At 39.0% G+C, this 15,519-nt stretch overlaps 1 protein-coding gene and 1 long non-coding RNA gene across 9 annotated transcripts in view; one reads left to right on the plus strand and one right to left on the minus strand.

The window, feature by feature from the left end:
- LOC126109389 (F-box/LRR-repeat protein fbxl-1-like) overlaps positions 1-15,519 on the plus strand; it is a 374,473-nt gene that overhangs the window by 238,451 nt on the left and 120,503 nt on the right. For 2 of the 8 annotated variants that reach the window (XM_049914412.1, XM_049914417.1), the window contains exon 1: positions 10,440-13,321. The exons of 3 other annotated variants lie outside the window; for them this stretch is intronic. The gene's annotated coding sequence lies outside the window, so the exon portion shown is untranslated. Of the gene's footprint in view, positions 1-10,439; positions 13,322-13,648; positions 13,766-15,519 lie in introns of those variants that run through there. 3 more of the 8 variants (XM_049914413.1, XM_049914418.1, XM_049914414.1) reach the window with 3 other exon arrangements.
- On the minus strand, positions 575-13,599 carry LOC126109391 (uncharacterized). The gene is made up of 2 exons (XR_007523684.1): positions 13,444-13,599; positions 575-1,517 (listed from the first exon to the last, which is right to left on the minus strand). It is a non-coding gene; the product is annotated as an uncharacterized LOC126109391 (long non-coding RNA).

The raw sequence follows: 15,519 nt of genomic DNA on the forward strand, positions 1-15,519 counted from the left end.
CCAGGTGTTTACTTTGGAAGATAAAAGTATGAGATTAGTTACATCAGGAGTTATACCAAAAATGGAGCCTTTTGTGATTTGATTAATTACTGCAACTGTGAAATGCACAGTTAAATAAGACTATTGAAAGATATTCTTTGTTTATTTACATGGTACTTTTATAATGTATGTAACCTTGATGAAAAATTATTTATAAGACACTGTGTACAATTTCTGTATGCACTTGATAAATATTTGTCCTCCTTTGGTACAGATGGTCTGAGCACCACCAGAGTGTGAACAAGGAGGGTGCATGATGACCACCCCTGCCCCCTCCACTCCCCTATGATGGATTAACTACTGTGCTGGATCTCAGGTGCAGACGTAAATCCACTCTAATAGTAGGTGCAAGAGATCATAGCACATGGTGGATAGGTTACACAACATGTAAGGTGTCCTTACCCAGAAAACCCATACTTCTTTGAAATTTAGAAAAGTGTACAACAAACCCTAAGAAGATCCATGTATAATTAAGCAAAAAGGTTGATGGAAAGGACGTCTCAATAACAGTTGAGTCACCAACGTAAAACCTTCGCTAGGTATAAGACACCTTTTATTTGCCTTTTACAACATAAAATGAGTTACTGCAGATTTATTCCAGCCCCCAACATCGTAGGCATTCTGGCAGATGACTAAGTTAAATTTCAAAATAACTGAAAAAGTTATTTCTAGCCAGCTCTGAACCCAATGTGTATTGCTCCTAGGACTTGACTGTGTCATGGGCATATTCCGTAAGATACACTACAAGCTTACAACAACATTTCGTTGCCAATAACCTTCAATTATTACTAGTCACACAGTTTACACAGTCATTTTACATTCTTATTTAAAGATTTCTTATACAATTGGTTAGATATACATATAAAACTTTTGTGCCTGTGTTTGTTTATATTATGCATTATAACTGAGTAAGTCTCTTGACCAGTCCATAGGTCTTGATATTACCAAATGCAGTTCACTGAGATCACCAGGAAAGTTTATAATAAATGTTCTTTGATCATATGTTGACAAGTCACTTTCACACAGTACGTGGACTACACCACAGGATTAACAAATTAGAATTATTGCATCTATTAAAGTTTGTACTGCTCAAAATGGAGCTACCTTTAAATTTTCATATCTTCACGGCTGCTGATATGTCGGACACTTCCATTTTATGTAACTCACATTTTATTAGTGCTAAATGCCTAGCTGCAGTAAATGACAGTTTTGGGGACAGATGAGGAACTCTAGTAACCAACGAAGTGGTCCACACTCCCGAGAATGGCATGTACTGTTCATAGAACTGTTCCTCTAACGATGGAAGTCTGCAGACACCTACAGCGTACAGTCAGCCTCTACATTAACAAATCCCCACGACACTTGCCCGAGTAAGCGCACACCGTGAGGGGCCTGCGATCGCAGTGCCGCCGACAGTCGCTCGTCGGACGAGTCGGTCAGACTCAGACTGTAGAGCTGAGAGCTTTTTCGTGTAGCTTCTGAAAATAAAAACATTTAGTTTAGAGAGTGTACAGTGCCTTCAAACATGCAATTTGGTATAGTAGGAAAGGGAAGAGAAGGAAAAATAGTAGAAAAACATGGACAGGGAAAGATATGAAAAAGGAATGTGCCTGATAAACCAGATGTTAGCAGTGATTTTATGTCCTGTGCAAAATTTAAGATTTACTAAGAGGGTATCAGTTCTTTCGGACATGTCCGAAAGAACAGATACCATCGGTGACCGTGCAGCTCATTAGAATGAAATTACAATGAAATGAACACCCTTAGCTGCTTACAGGCGTTGACATACATCAACGGGAACAGATGAAAATGTGTGCCCCGACGAATTTAGTGCGGGACAATACGTTGAGAATGTGGGTTTCGCGGGAGGCGTACCAGAGATAAATCCCTGCAGTCGCGCTATCCTCTGTGTCCTCGGTGGCTCAGATGGATAGAGCGTCTGCCATGTAAGCAGGAGATCCCGGGTTCAGGTCCCGGTCGGGGCACACATTTTCATCTGTCCCCGTTGACGTATTTCAACGCCTGTAAGCAGCAAAGGGTGTTCATTTCATTGTAATCTGGTTTAAGAATCGTCTAAGAAGGTTGTATATGTGCAAGAGACCTGGAGACAATGGCAAGTTTCAGATTGATTGTACAGGGTGATCCGTCTAAGATGTCAGAAGAGTATTGCATTATATTTATTAAGTTAGTGAATAAATCTCCAAGCGATTTTCTGCAATGTACATGAAAATGGGGCGAGTTAACAATGAATGACCATGCTTTGTGAGGCAAGCTGTCAGCACCTAGTTCACAGTGCAATCAGCAGATGTCAGAAGCACATTGTAGAACCTACAGAGATGACAACAGTCAACACACGCTGAGTGTGCTACCTTGTAAGTGAAAATGGTTGTTACACTGCAACAACGAAGTCAATGTGGCATGTGGCCTAAAAAATTTTCGAGTGTTGGAGAGACCCAGGGAGTTTTCAGGTGTCGGTGCAGTGTTATCAGCCCATTCTTTCTTGTGGAGGAGACTGTTTGTGCTCTCAATTACCTGGAAATAATTGACCAGTATGTCATTTATCAATTACAGAAAGATGGGATACTGGACATTGATGTCTATCAACAGGATGGTGCTCGAGCACACTTGGATGTCATTGTGTGAGGACAATTAAACCAGATATTCAGATATTCAATGATCACCAGTGTGGATTTGGTAGACCCCTCCCACGGCCTTTAATATTCCGGCCTAACATCAACATTATTTCCATAAAAACCGGAGAATCTGACTGACCTACAGAGTCAGGTTACAGTAGCCTTTTATCAAATCACTCCAGGAATGCTGCACACCCCCAAGGCACAATATGTGCCCCATTTGCAGTGACCGACATGTTGAGAGCTAATGTGCTGTGACACAAATTTCAGACATAAAGTCCAGCCTCCCGTCCACATGTATGTGCTGCTAATAAGCAACAAGTTTGCACACTTTCTTGTATATAGTGCTTTACTTTTCCAACATCTCAAACGTGTCACCTAACATAATGGTAAGACACGAGATTTTGGAACCACATTTATACTGTAAGACATTTCCAGGGACAGATGTGGGCTCTGACCACAATTTATTTTTTATGAACTGTAGATTAAAACTCAATAAATCACAAAATGATAGGAAATTATGGAGATGGGACCTGGATAAGTTGAAAGAACCAAAGATTACTGAGAGTTTCAAAGGGAGAATTAGGCAACCTTTGACTGAAACAGCAGAAAATGAATGGGTAGCTTTGACAGATGAAATAGTCAAGGCAGCAGGGGATCAAATAGGCAAACAACGAAGGGCTAATAGGATCCTTGGATAACACAGCAGACACTGAATTTAAATGATGAAAGGAGAAAACATAAAAAGCAGCAAAAGAACTGGGTGCAATGGAATACAGATGTCTAAAGAATGAGATTGACAGAAAGTGCTAAATGACTAAGCAGGAATGGCTAGAGGACAATGCAAGCCTTTATAAGCCTGCATAACTGAGGGAAATATAGATGCCACCTACAGGAAAATTAAAGAGACCTTTGTAAAAAAGAGAAGCAGCTCTCTGAATATCGAGAGCTCAGAAGGAAAAGCAGTACTAAACAAAGAAAGGAAAGCTGAAAGGTGGAGCCAATATATAGATGAGCTCTACAAAGGAAATGAACTTGAATACAGTATTGTAGAAAGGGAAGGGGATGCTGATGAAGATGGGGTGGGAGACATTATACTGCGGGAAGACTGACAGAGCACTGAAAGGACTAAGGCGAAACAAGGCCCCTGGAGTAGACAACATTCTGTCAGAACTGCTGATAGCTTTGGGAGACCCAGCCACAACAAAACTATTCCATCTGGCATGCATGATGTGTGAGACAGGCGAAATACCCTCAGACTTCATGAAGAATGTAATAATTCCAATTGCGAATAAAGCAGGTGCTGACAGGTGTGGATGTTACCAAACTATCAGGCTACTAAGTCATAGTTGCAAAATACTAACAAAAATTATTTACAGAAGAATGGAAAACTGGTAGATGCCTACCTTGGGGAAAATCAATTTGGTTTCCAGAAAAATGTAGGGACAGGCAAGGCAATACTGACCCTGTGACTTATCTTAAGACTGCATAAGGAAAGGCAAACTTACACTTATATGATTTGTAAAGCTACAGAAAGTTTTTGACATTGCTGACTGGAATACACTCTTTTAAATTCTGAAAGAAGCAAGGGTAAAATACAGGAAGTGAAAGGCTATTCAGAATTTCTACAGGAATCAAATGGCAGTTATAAGTGTCATGGAGCACAAAAGGGAACCACTGGTTGGGAAGGGAGTGACACAGGGTTGTGGCCTATACCCAATCATTTGGACTGTATGATGAACATGCAGTACAGGAAACAAAAGAAAAATTTTCTGAACAAATTAAAGTTTTGGGAAAAAAAAATTTTGAGGTTTGGTGATAAGAACTTGAAAAAATAAAAATAAAATAAGGTGATTTACTGTTTGTGTTCTAGAAAAAACTGTAAGGATCTGAAATTTGGAGCTAAACAAATCACAAAATTGAACCAATGAATCTGGGAAGGAAAACAAATGGAATTAAGGTAAACTGCTTGGCTTTTGTGGACGATTTTGCAATACTTTCAGAAAACCTGACAAAAGCTGTTCTTCAGATAAACCTTCTGGAATAAATAGCAAACAGAACTGGTTTCAAAATTTCAGCTGGGGAAAAAAAAAAAAAAATTCATGACAAGTATAAAAAATGTGCCAAAATTCACAACAAAACAAATAGGTAAAATAGAGCGAGTAAATAAATATACATATCTTGGCGAGACTATACAACAGAATGGACTACAAAAATCTGCAATAGATGTAAGAATTAACAAAATGGAAAGAGCATAGGGTTTGACCAAAAATATTTACAACAAGAAATGTATATCTAGAAAAACAAAACTAAAACCCCACACCACACTGGTTCGACCAGAATGTTTATATGGATCTTAATGCCTAAAAATGAACTATAAGATGGACAGATTAGAGGTACTCAAAAGAAGGATTATTAGAAAAGTAACGGCTGCAATAAAAACTGCAGATGGTTGGAATATAAGAAGTAATGAGGAGATCTACATAAATATAAAGAAAATATATGAAGTAATGGTCACACAAAGATTAACCTTTTTTGGACACCTCTACCGAATGGATGGAAATAAACTAACAAAGCAAATACTGCTATATTTCTGAAAGAAGAAATCGACAATAGCATGGATTACAGTAGTAAGGAAAGATCTAGAAAGAAACAACATTAAAGAACCAGAAATAGCAGAAAGAAACTGTTTTAAAAATAAAATACTAAATTTGGGAGGCATTCAAAGCAGAAGAAATAAAATATGGGGAACAACATGGACAGAAGAAATGAAGAGACTTCATGGAGAGAAAATGAGGGAATACTGGAAAAATAGAAAATAACAAAGGAAGATGAGGAACTGAAGTTGTTAACATGATCCTAGTTGGTCAATACGATTAAAAAAAGTTCCAGGGCACAAAATAGCTGTGGTCATAAGTGCCCATTTGTGACTTAGTGAAGGATAAAGCAGGAATTGAAATCAGCATCAATGGGAGCGAAACTTAATGAGGAGGAAAACTAAAAAAACAGAAGGAAATCTTAGAAAAGTGCTATTGAAGAGAGGGTTGTTTTCCCCAAAAAGAGTTTCAAATGACCAATGTCATCTCACTCAGACTTATAAACTCAAGGACACGATCAGCTGAGCACGAGTCATCTGCTAAAATGGAAGATATATCGGGAAACAGCTGTAAACGGGCACAAAGCAGATTAAAATAGGGGCACTGAAGTAACAGGTGTCTCACCATCCACGACTGAGAGCAGTGGGGGACAAAGCAGAGGAGGAGCGCCACTTAAAAGATCTCAATGGCTAAAAAGACAATGCCCAATCCAGAATCAAGTTAAAGTTACCTCCTCCCAACAACAGGGCCATACGGAAGAGGTCTAAGCACAGGGAAGAGCTTTTATGACCCACAATTTATTATCCTGAAGTGCAGACCAATGAGTGTGCCATAAAAGAGTAACACGACGACATAAAATGCTCTGTAGACTGGCAAATGGCGGGCTGAGGAATACAGACAGCAACCTTCGCCACTATATGGGCTGCCTCTTTCCACATATACCAACATGCTCTGGGATCCAGAGGAATGCCACAGAGCTTTCTCTTGTGGGCAGAAGTTTTAGAATTAGAAGAAACCCTTGCAAAAGTATCCACCATGATTACTGGCGTCTCTGATGGCGTGCTCCTTCCTAGTGGGAGCCCTCTCTGAGGGCACTCCCGCCTTAGGTGATTGTGTACACCTCAGGTCACACCTCCCGAGAAACGGACGGAAGGACCGATCGGCACGTTCGGAAAGTACTAGCTCGGGTAACCGCCCCTCCTCGGGCCTGGCCTTTACCAGGGGGTACGTACGTGTCCTACTCGTCTATCTGGGGTGGGGAATTACCCGTTACCCCGTCACCGGCTTCGTGTGGGTTGGTCTTCAGACAGGCACAGGGAGGAAAGAAAGAAAGAAAATGAAAGTAGAGAAGAATTCTCAAACGCTGCAGCTGAGAAGAAGGGAAAGAGAAGAATCGAGAAAAGAGAAGGGCAAAGTAAGGACAGATATGTTACATTGTAGAGATAAAAGAAGAGAAATCACTTCATTCGTCCACAAGTGTCCATCTCTGGATGTAGGCGCAAAACAGACTCCCAAAGAGAAGGAGAAGGGGAAGGGGAAGGGGAAGAGGAAGAGAAAGGGGGGGGGGGGGGAGGAGGAGGATCGGGGACAGGAAGGGATGTGGAAAGGGAAGGCACGCAGCCCAGAAAGGAAAGAGAGTTGCACGAGCTCGGGGTCACATGCCCACCACGCACAAAAGAGTCGTGGACCCCCTGTGGACGACAAGAAATTTGTGGCACAGTGTAACGAAAGGAAGGGATCAGTTGATAGGACACATCCAGAGGCATTGTGGCAAATACAATTTGTTAATGGAGGGAAGTGGGGTGGGGTGGGGGGAGTAAAAATTGTACAGGTAGTGCATGTCACGAACACAGTAAGCAGGTTCAAATTGATGTAGCTGCAGTATTTATACATAGATTAAGAGGTCTGCACATGATTGGCTAGTATCAAACCAGCTACATCAAACCATCCTTTGGACTGAAGGCCACAACAACATAATACCACCCTTACAAAGTACGCCTACATTTAAAATACGTTCATTTCTTTTTTTGTGACTCTTTATTATGTTGTAAGTCTCATAAAAGGGCACCAGGTAACAGATTTTTCATTACAGATTCGAGTGCATACAGTGGTTAAATAGCAAAAGAGGCAACCTACAACTTCAATGTTCTGCATCGTTTGGTAAAAGCAACCACCCAATTCTGAAGTTTTCCTCTGGCAAATGAAGAATGTAAATTTTAAGTGTGCATTGTATCTGACTTCTTTTACTCTTGGTCTTTAGAAGTGTGTTGCCTTGACAACACATTTATGTACAATTCTCCAATACTGTTATTTTCGCAGTTAAGAATGTCTACGGAGAGTGAGTGGAATAAAAATTAACATTCACTGGTAGCAAATATATCTCCCTTATAATGCAATAGGACTTTAACGTTAAACGTTCAAGCAACTAACTGTGGCTCCTCGTTTGTGCATTTCAAACAAAACCGATAAGATAAAAAGACAAATTACTTTTTGATACTGAGTAGCACATTAGCCATCTATTAAGAAACTACACCTCAATCTAAATAGCTACACAATGTGGGCAATCTGTATACAGTAGGCCTACATGGTTCTTTAGTGTGTTGTTAGCACAGTTAAGTGCTCCTTAACAGCTCCATTGCTAAACAGAGATATACAATCTGCCAACAGCAGCATGCAACTCAAGAGCCTGAAGTATACTGTAAGTGCACAGTTCAAATGTAGGTAGCATTACACATTATATGAACTACTCAGCATTATCCTCAGTTTATGACTTCAACTTCAGTCACTGCACAAGCATCCATTTTCATTTTCACTGTTTTCCAACTTAACCTTTTTTTGCAGCAACTTTCATCTGACATCTGTGGTCCTGCCTCTTCAGCCTTTATTTCTTTCTGTTATTTGAAGATGTCTCCATTTTCCACAATTTTGTCTTGGAATCCACCAGTTTCTTACATTTCAGGGGAGGTAATGCTGACAGGCTCGGGTTTCTTTTCCGTCCTCTCAAAAGGTTTTTCTGCCATTCTGTTTACAGCTGTCGCTAAATGCCTTATCGTGCAAAAATACGAACAACAGTAACACAAAAAATTCTGAAAACCAGTTTACTTACATACACATCTCAACACTACCCTTGATGATGAAGCCCTTCACTATCTGTGTCAGTTCCAAACACTAACATTTTGTCCAGTCAGTGAAGGAAAATTAGGGGAAAGTCATGTAGTCACAAAATTTTACACAGTTCTAGGAGATATTGTCACAAACATTGTACTAAAAACCCTGACCTGTGGAGTGTGAGCATTGGTGTGGGGGTAGGTTTAAAGGTCATTTTTTATTTTTGTTCTTGAATGACAAAAACAACAGATCCTGGGGAAATTCTTCCACAATACAAAATTAACCTGCATTCATTTCCCTGCCAAAAAAGGTTCTAGTCAGTTTTTCTCTAGGACTAATAGTTTGCAGAGGATGAAAAAAATTGCAAATTACGGCACTAAAAATATTGTTCAAATGGTAAAAAATTAATGTACTTCCCTCCTTCCTAGGTAAGCAAACTGAAGGTTAAGCAGGTGATCCCCCTCGCTACGTCACAAGAAGCAACTACAGGGTACATCACAAAGTTCTCTGTCCACAATACGCCACACGAATTGCTGGTGACACAGCGTGCAGATGTCCACGGGGAGGGTTTATTTTGCACAAAATGAGTTAACACTGCACAGAATGCAGATACAAGTTACTAACAACACTAATGCAGGTAATGTACATGAACTGGACGTATGTAAATCTCTGCACAATGTTCTACACTGCAAGAGGAGAAACTGATTCTTAGTGATCCGTTACGGGAAAGGCAGCTTCCCCCACCACAGGTGCTGCTCCCCAGCATTTCCTGTCCATTTGTATTATGCAAATGGACAGAATAACTTCACTGATCTCATGTTTACACAGTGGAGTTATTTTCAGTTTACTGGGTACTTATTTGCAGTTGTTGAGTGAGCTACTCATATCATGTAAAAAAGTTCAACAGCTGGAACTGTCAATTGTCTACCACACTGAAGAGACTTTTCCAAATAGGACACACTGTCAATATGTACAGGACATCGTAGATTTCATTGTCTCCATTGTCACAAGCTGGAATACTTTTCACGGCACGAGGGTTATCAAATGCATCACCCTGCCTCAGTTCTCCAAAAATACGATGAGGCTCAGAGGCTTAATCCACTGCAACAAAAGTAGGTTAACAAAGATTATAACATTTGTTCAGATATTTCAACATAAGTCAAGCAATGCGTTACAGCAGATAACTGTTATAGACTTCAATGTTAACAGTCACGTTCCATCAGACATAGCCACACCTATCTCGGAAGATGTACTGTGGATGTGCGTTAAGTGGTTCCACTCGGTGCAGCCCACTCTGCAAATGCAGCAATTCATGAATTATGAATGGAAAATATTTATGCAGTCTACCTGTAACACAATTAATGGGAGAGAAGCGCAGTAACATTTTTAGTCATCCATTAATTCACCACCAAGTGCCTAAAACACAATTACACGGTTTTACAATACACAGCAGCAGGGTGCCACTTTTTACAGTGCAGTCCCTTTCCCACCAACACCACATAAGTAACTGACAACATAATAGCTCACTTAACACCTGCAAATAAATAGGCCTACTCCCTTACCAAACAGGAAATAACTTCACTATATAAACACAAGTTCCGGTTATCACTGTTAGCATTCAACCGCGATTCTTATACATATATTTTAACAGCACGTTTCAAGAGACAATGCTCTCATCATCATATCTTGAAACGCGTTGCTAAAATATACGTATAAGAATCGCGGTTGAATGCTAACAGTGATAACCAGTATAACGACAACTGCTACCTCGACTCCATAATGGATTATATTTAACACAAGTTCATCAAAGCTATTTTGTCTATTAGCAAAAGATAACTGGACATGAAACACAGGGCAGTTACAGCCTGTCTGAGAAGTGAGCAGTACTCACAATGGTGGAAGTGATCTTTCTTAGAAGAACACTACGTCTTCTGAACAGAACCATAAAGAACTAATTTCTCCTGTAGCAGTGTAGCACAGTATGCAGAGATTAAAGTGTAGATTCTGTTCATATTCATTACCTGTATTAGTGTTATTAGTACCTTATATTCGCATTCCATGTAGTGTTAATGCACGTTGTGCAAACTAAACCCTCCTCGAGCGTGTCTGTGCACTGTGTCGGCAGTGATTCATATAGTGCACTGCAGAGGGGCCGTATAAGTTTGTGATTTCCACTGCGTCACATGAAGTAACTACAGAGTATGAGATAGAGTGGAGAATCACCAGCTCCACCTTCAGATTTGCAGACCTATGGAGGTGGGAAGTGCACAAACACAGTGCAGTCAGCTACCTTCACTCACACTCTACTCCACACACCTCCCACAGCCCAGCCTGTTTCACCCCTGGAACACAATTTATCCATCAGTATGCCTCTACTGCAATTAGATATGGTTCACAATTTAATAGTTGTTTTTAACCCACTCCAAATTATTGGTCCAAGAGGAAAAAAAGTACAGACCCTTTTGTAGGAAATTGAATGTAGTGTAATTTTGCACTGGGGAACAATTTTGCCAGAAGCCGAGGTTTTCGATTCGTTGGAGAAAAAATAACACACAGGTATTGAATATGAAGGAAGGTGATCCGGAAATCTAAAAGTATGTATCTAAAAAAAAGGAAATTGACAAATCAAAGAACAGAATGAAAACCATATGGAAATATGTTAAAAGCGAGACAGGGAAAAGCCTGTCTGCCAAAGAAGTGATTAGCTTAAGAACTGGGAGCCTTTCGGTGGATGCTCCCGAAATGGTGGCTAATATCTTTAACGATCATTTCCTAACAGTCACCAACCAAATGGAATGCCATGGTTCTGTAAAGAAGGCTACAGAATACTTGCATAACACCTTAACTAACAAAATAGATGAGATGCATCTTCGAAAAACTACAGTGATAGAATTAGAAAAAATAATTATGTCTTTAAAATGTAAAAATTCTGCTGGAGTTGACAACACTTCCAGCAAGTTACTGAAATACTGTTGTAAAGAAATAAGTACAGTCCTCTGCCATATTAGTAATACGTCATTGGAAGAAGGTGTTTTTCCCGACAGGCTAATATATGGGCTTATAAGACCAATTTATAAAAAGGGAGAAAAGACTGAGGCTACAAACTATCAAACAATTTCATTACTCTCAGTTTTCTCCAAGGTACTAGAGTAATTGATGCATAGCAGAATGGTTGATCATATTAGTAAATATAACATCCTCAGCAGTAGCCAGTTTGGCTTTTGGAAAGGGGTATCAACCATGGATGCAATACATGCCTTTGTTGACAATGTTATGGAAGCCACAAATAATAATATGACGGCGGTTGGAATATTATGTGACCTGTCAAAAGCTTTTGACAGTTTAAGTCACCATATTCTCTTGAGTAAAGCCTAGACCCTAGGAATGGGTGGAACCGTAGGCACGTGGCTTGAATCCTATCTGTGCGGCAGAAAGCAGAAAGTAATCGTGGAAGGACTGCATAGTGGCCAGGTATCTTCAGAATGGAGCTCCGTTACTGCAGGGGTACCTCAAGGCTCCGTAATGGGCCCACTGCTCTTTCTAATATTTATAAATGACTTAGCACTATGTACAGAATATGGGAAAACACTCATGTTTGCTGAAGACACCATGTTATCAGTTAATAATCTCTCAGGGAATGTGTCAAATGAGGCTGCAAATAAAGCTTTTGCAGATTTGACAAACTGGTTTGAAACCAATGGCCTTACAGTCAACCTAAAAATGACAAATTACATTCACTTCTCTTCGAACACAAATGTTACTAATGAAATGAAACTAAAAATGGGTGAGCACAAGATTTTGAAGGTTGAGTCCTCCAAATTCTTGGATCTGCATATAGATAACAAAGTGGCACCACCATATTCAAGATCTGTGCAAAAGGCTAAGCACTGCAACATTTGCCTTAAAAATAATTTCAGACACTAGGGAAATGAGCACAATAAAAACTGCATATTTTGGCTATTTTCACCAACTTATGGCCTATGGTATAATATTTTGGGAAAATCAACCAATAGCAAAAAAATGTTCCATGCACAGAAGCGAGCAATAAGAATTGTGTGTGGAGTACATCCTAGGCACTCGTGCAGGGATCTGTTTAGAGCTCTACAAATCCTTACAACACCTGCCCAATATATTTTTCCCTGATGTGCTTTGTTTCAAAAAATAGCAACTTATTCAAAATCATAAAACAGTTATAACACCCGAAGAAAACTGGATATCCATTATGAGCTAAAAACAAAATGCATGGTCCAGAAGGGGGTTTTATACAGTGGCACCAAGATTTTTAATGCCCTCCCACTGCTCATTAAAGAACTGGTTGGAAACATGCCAATGTTTAAAGAAAATCTGATGAGCCTTGTTACAGTATTGATGAATTTCTTAGCAAAATCTCTTGTTTGTGCTTAAAACTTACTGTGTGACCTTTACAAATGATTAATCATACTCTGTAACTACAGTGTAACTTAATACAATACCCAAATTTATGTATGTCTGTATATTCTTTCAGATGTCTTGTATCTTAACTAATATTAAGGGTATATGGTAAACTTCACAGTTTCTTTAATCTAATGATAAGATCAATGTATATGTGCACAAAACAATAATCCGTAAAAATCTTGACTCGTTCTATATCCAGGGATATGTTCCCATATGGATCCATGGAACACGAAATAAATAAATAAATCCACATCCACCCCAAACGCTCACACCGCACCGGCCACGATTTTTTGTGTTCAACACACTCCCTCCTAGCACTGTGCAACAATATGCGAATGCAAGATTTTTTGCCTTGACTTTGCTTGTGGATGGCTTAACGACGGGCGACAGTTAACGGAACGCGATGTCATCACTAGCCCTGTGCAGGAGGGGGAATAACTGCCAGTAAGCGGAAATAAAAATGAGCAGACCGGTTGATTCACTCTGCAGTACATGATTGAAGATTTTCAGGTGAGAATACTTCCGAATTTATTACTTCTTGTTACGCATGGTTAATGTCAATATATGGTCTGTAACTAAATTTAAGAATTACTAATATATTTTATGTAAAGGGTATGTAACATAATGCTCACAATGGCAGTTATCCGCTGATATCGAATGTTACAAACTTCAGTGATAAGGCCTCATTTGTAATAATCGACAAATTCCGAAACTACCTTCTGCTAGAGTGAGAATTGATAAATTTCAAATGCTTTCAGCGTTATTGTCCTGACATCGGAGTGTGAGAAAACATTTGAATACTAGCATTGCCAACACAATAAATGAACACACGTGATATATGTACTATACGATAGTTCTATATAAATGGCTTAACAACTCATGTTTGAATGCCGATTAATTGAATTATTGTGTACGTAGTTGACATGCTTTACAGAACTTTTTTCAAAAAGAAAGGTTTGCAAAGCGGTGTTTCACTTTCTAACTCTCGCTCTGTTTCTCCGATAATATTGTATATACTATTCGTTACTGTCAAGCTGTGTTTACTAAGGCAACTCAACAGTTGCGCGATGTGGTGTGCATTACAAATTATCTTGTACGTTATTTGTTGAACTTCGCTATTTCTGCAACTATAACAAATACAGTACTCGCACAAATTGCGGTGCTGCTGATGTACTGAAAATGGTCAACAACATGTTCCTGTAACATGCATAACTTTGTAACTGTAATAACGAAAACGATTCTCGTAGCAGGAGATTAGTTCTTCCTTACAAACAAAAATATTTGTGAAGTTTTAAATTTTTGAGTTTTTAAAGCATGTTGCCAATCCTTGCACCACTTCGAAATCTTATTAAGATGTGCAGGAACATGGGATTATTTTTCAGATAGTAGACCTATTTCATAATTATTTATTCACCCATGGATTATTCAGTACAATAGTATAGAACCTGTCAAAAATATAACAGAAATAATATACATAAGGCATTAACAAAATACGATACAGCATAAAGCCGCCCAGGACCTGATCAAAGGAAGCATCCCAGCATTCACGTTAGCAACAAGGGGAAAGATGAAAACACAAGTCAGTATGGCCCGATGAGAAATAAATCCCAATATTTTGAATGTCAGTCCGGTACAATAAGGGTAATCATAAAATACTTCGCGTATATTGTGACTGCAACAGCTACAAAAAGTGAATCAATGAACACGAAATGTTGAAAATAAAAACACCGTCGAAAAATTGAAAATAAATGACCAAATTACATGAAAGAATGACGTATTGTGTATTTTGCATTTTTCTGCAATCAATGATGTAGGTAAATCATTAAACTTCTATTCAAAACAATGCTCAAAAAATTGAGCACATTATGTAGCACTGCTAAAAGATATAATGCATGAACACACGAAAACCTGCCATTATAATCATCACAATTAGGTTAGTACCATATCTCTTCTCAGCAGAGGTGTATTACACTGCATCTGAAACAGAAAACCAACAGCAGAAACATCCTTGCAAAGAAAAACACAATATAGATGGTATATCATTAACACGATCAAAAGAACCCAACAATGAATGAGGGCCTAGGAATCATATACACTAACATATTCATTTACAATGTAGAAACACTTCTCAGCAAGAAATGATTTTAACTCTGATCTAAAAGCCGTTTCTGTCTCCAATCTCTTTATGTATGTTGGCAGGGCATTATGAAGAGTAGCACCCAAGTGGTTCACATATCTTTGAGTGTTCAGCCATGTGTATTGTGCAAGACTCTAACATTTTCAGGCTTGTGTGTGAAAAACAATATGGCATTTCATTGTCATGCGAGGTATGGCCCTTGCTCAGATATGAAGATGGTAAGAGCTATGTCTCAATGTTTCCAATTAGATGTTACTTGCACAAATAATTTCAATCTCTTTGATGTGAATATTTTCACAGGGTCTATCTTAGGGTAAATATTTCTGAAAGACAGAGATACCAAATAATGACAGACACAGTTGTAACAATCACTAGGAAAAGAACTGCAGCTTGGACAGCAGAAATGGTGGCTACCATAATAAATTTGGAATTTTACATTAAAATATAAGACACATGTTAGATATAAAAGATGTGCTGCTCCTACCAGTACAGTAAAGATATTTTTACAGATGTGCTATGCATAACGAACACCATGTGGAACTCGCAGAGCATGAACAGAGGTCTCTAAATT

The sequence above is a fragment of the Schistocerca cancellata genome, chromosome 12, assembly GCF_023864275.1.
Source record: "Schistocerca cancellata isolate TAMUIC-IGC-003103 chromosome 12, iqSchCanc2.1, whole genome shotgun sequence".
NCBI classification, from domain to species: Eukaryota; Metazoa; Arthropoda; class Insecta; order Orthoptera; family Acrididae; genus Schistocerca; species Schistocerca cancellata.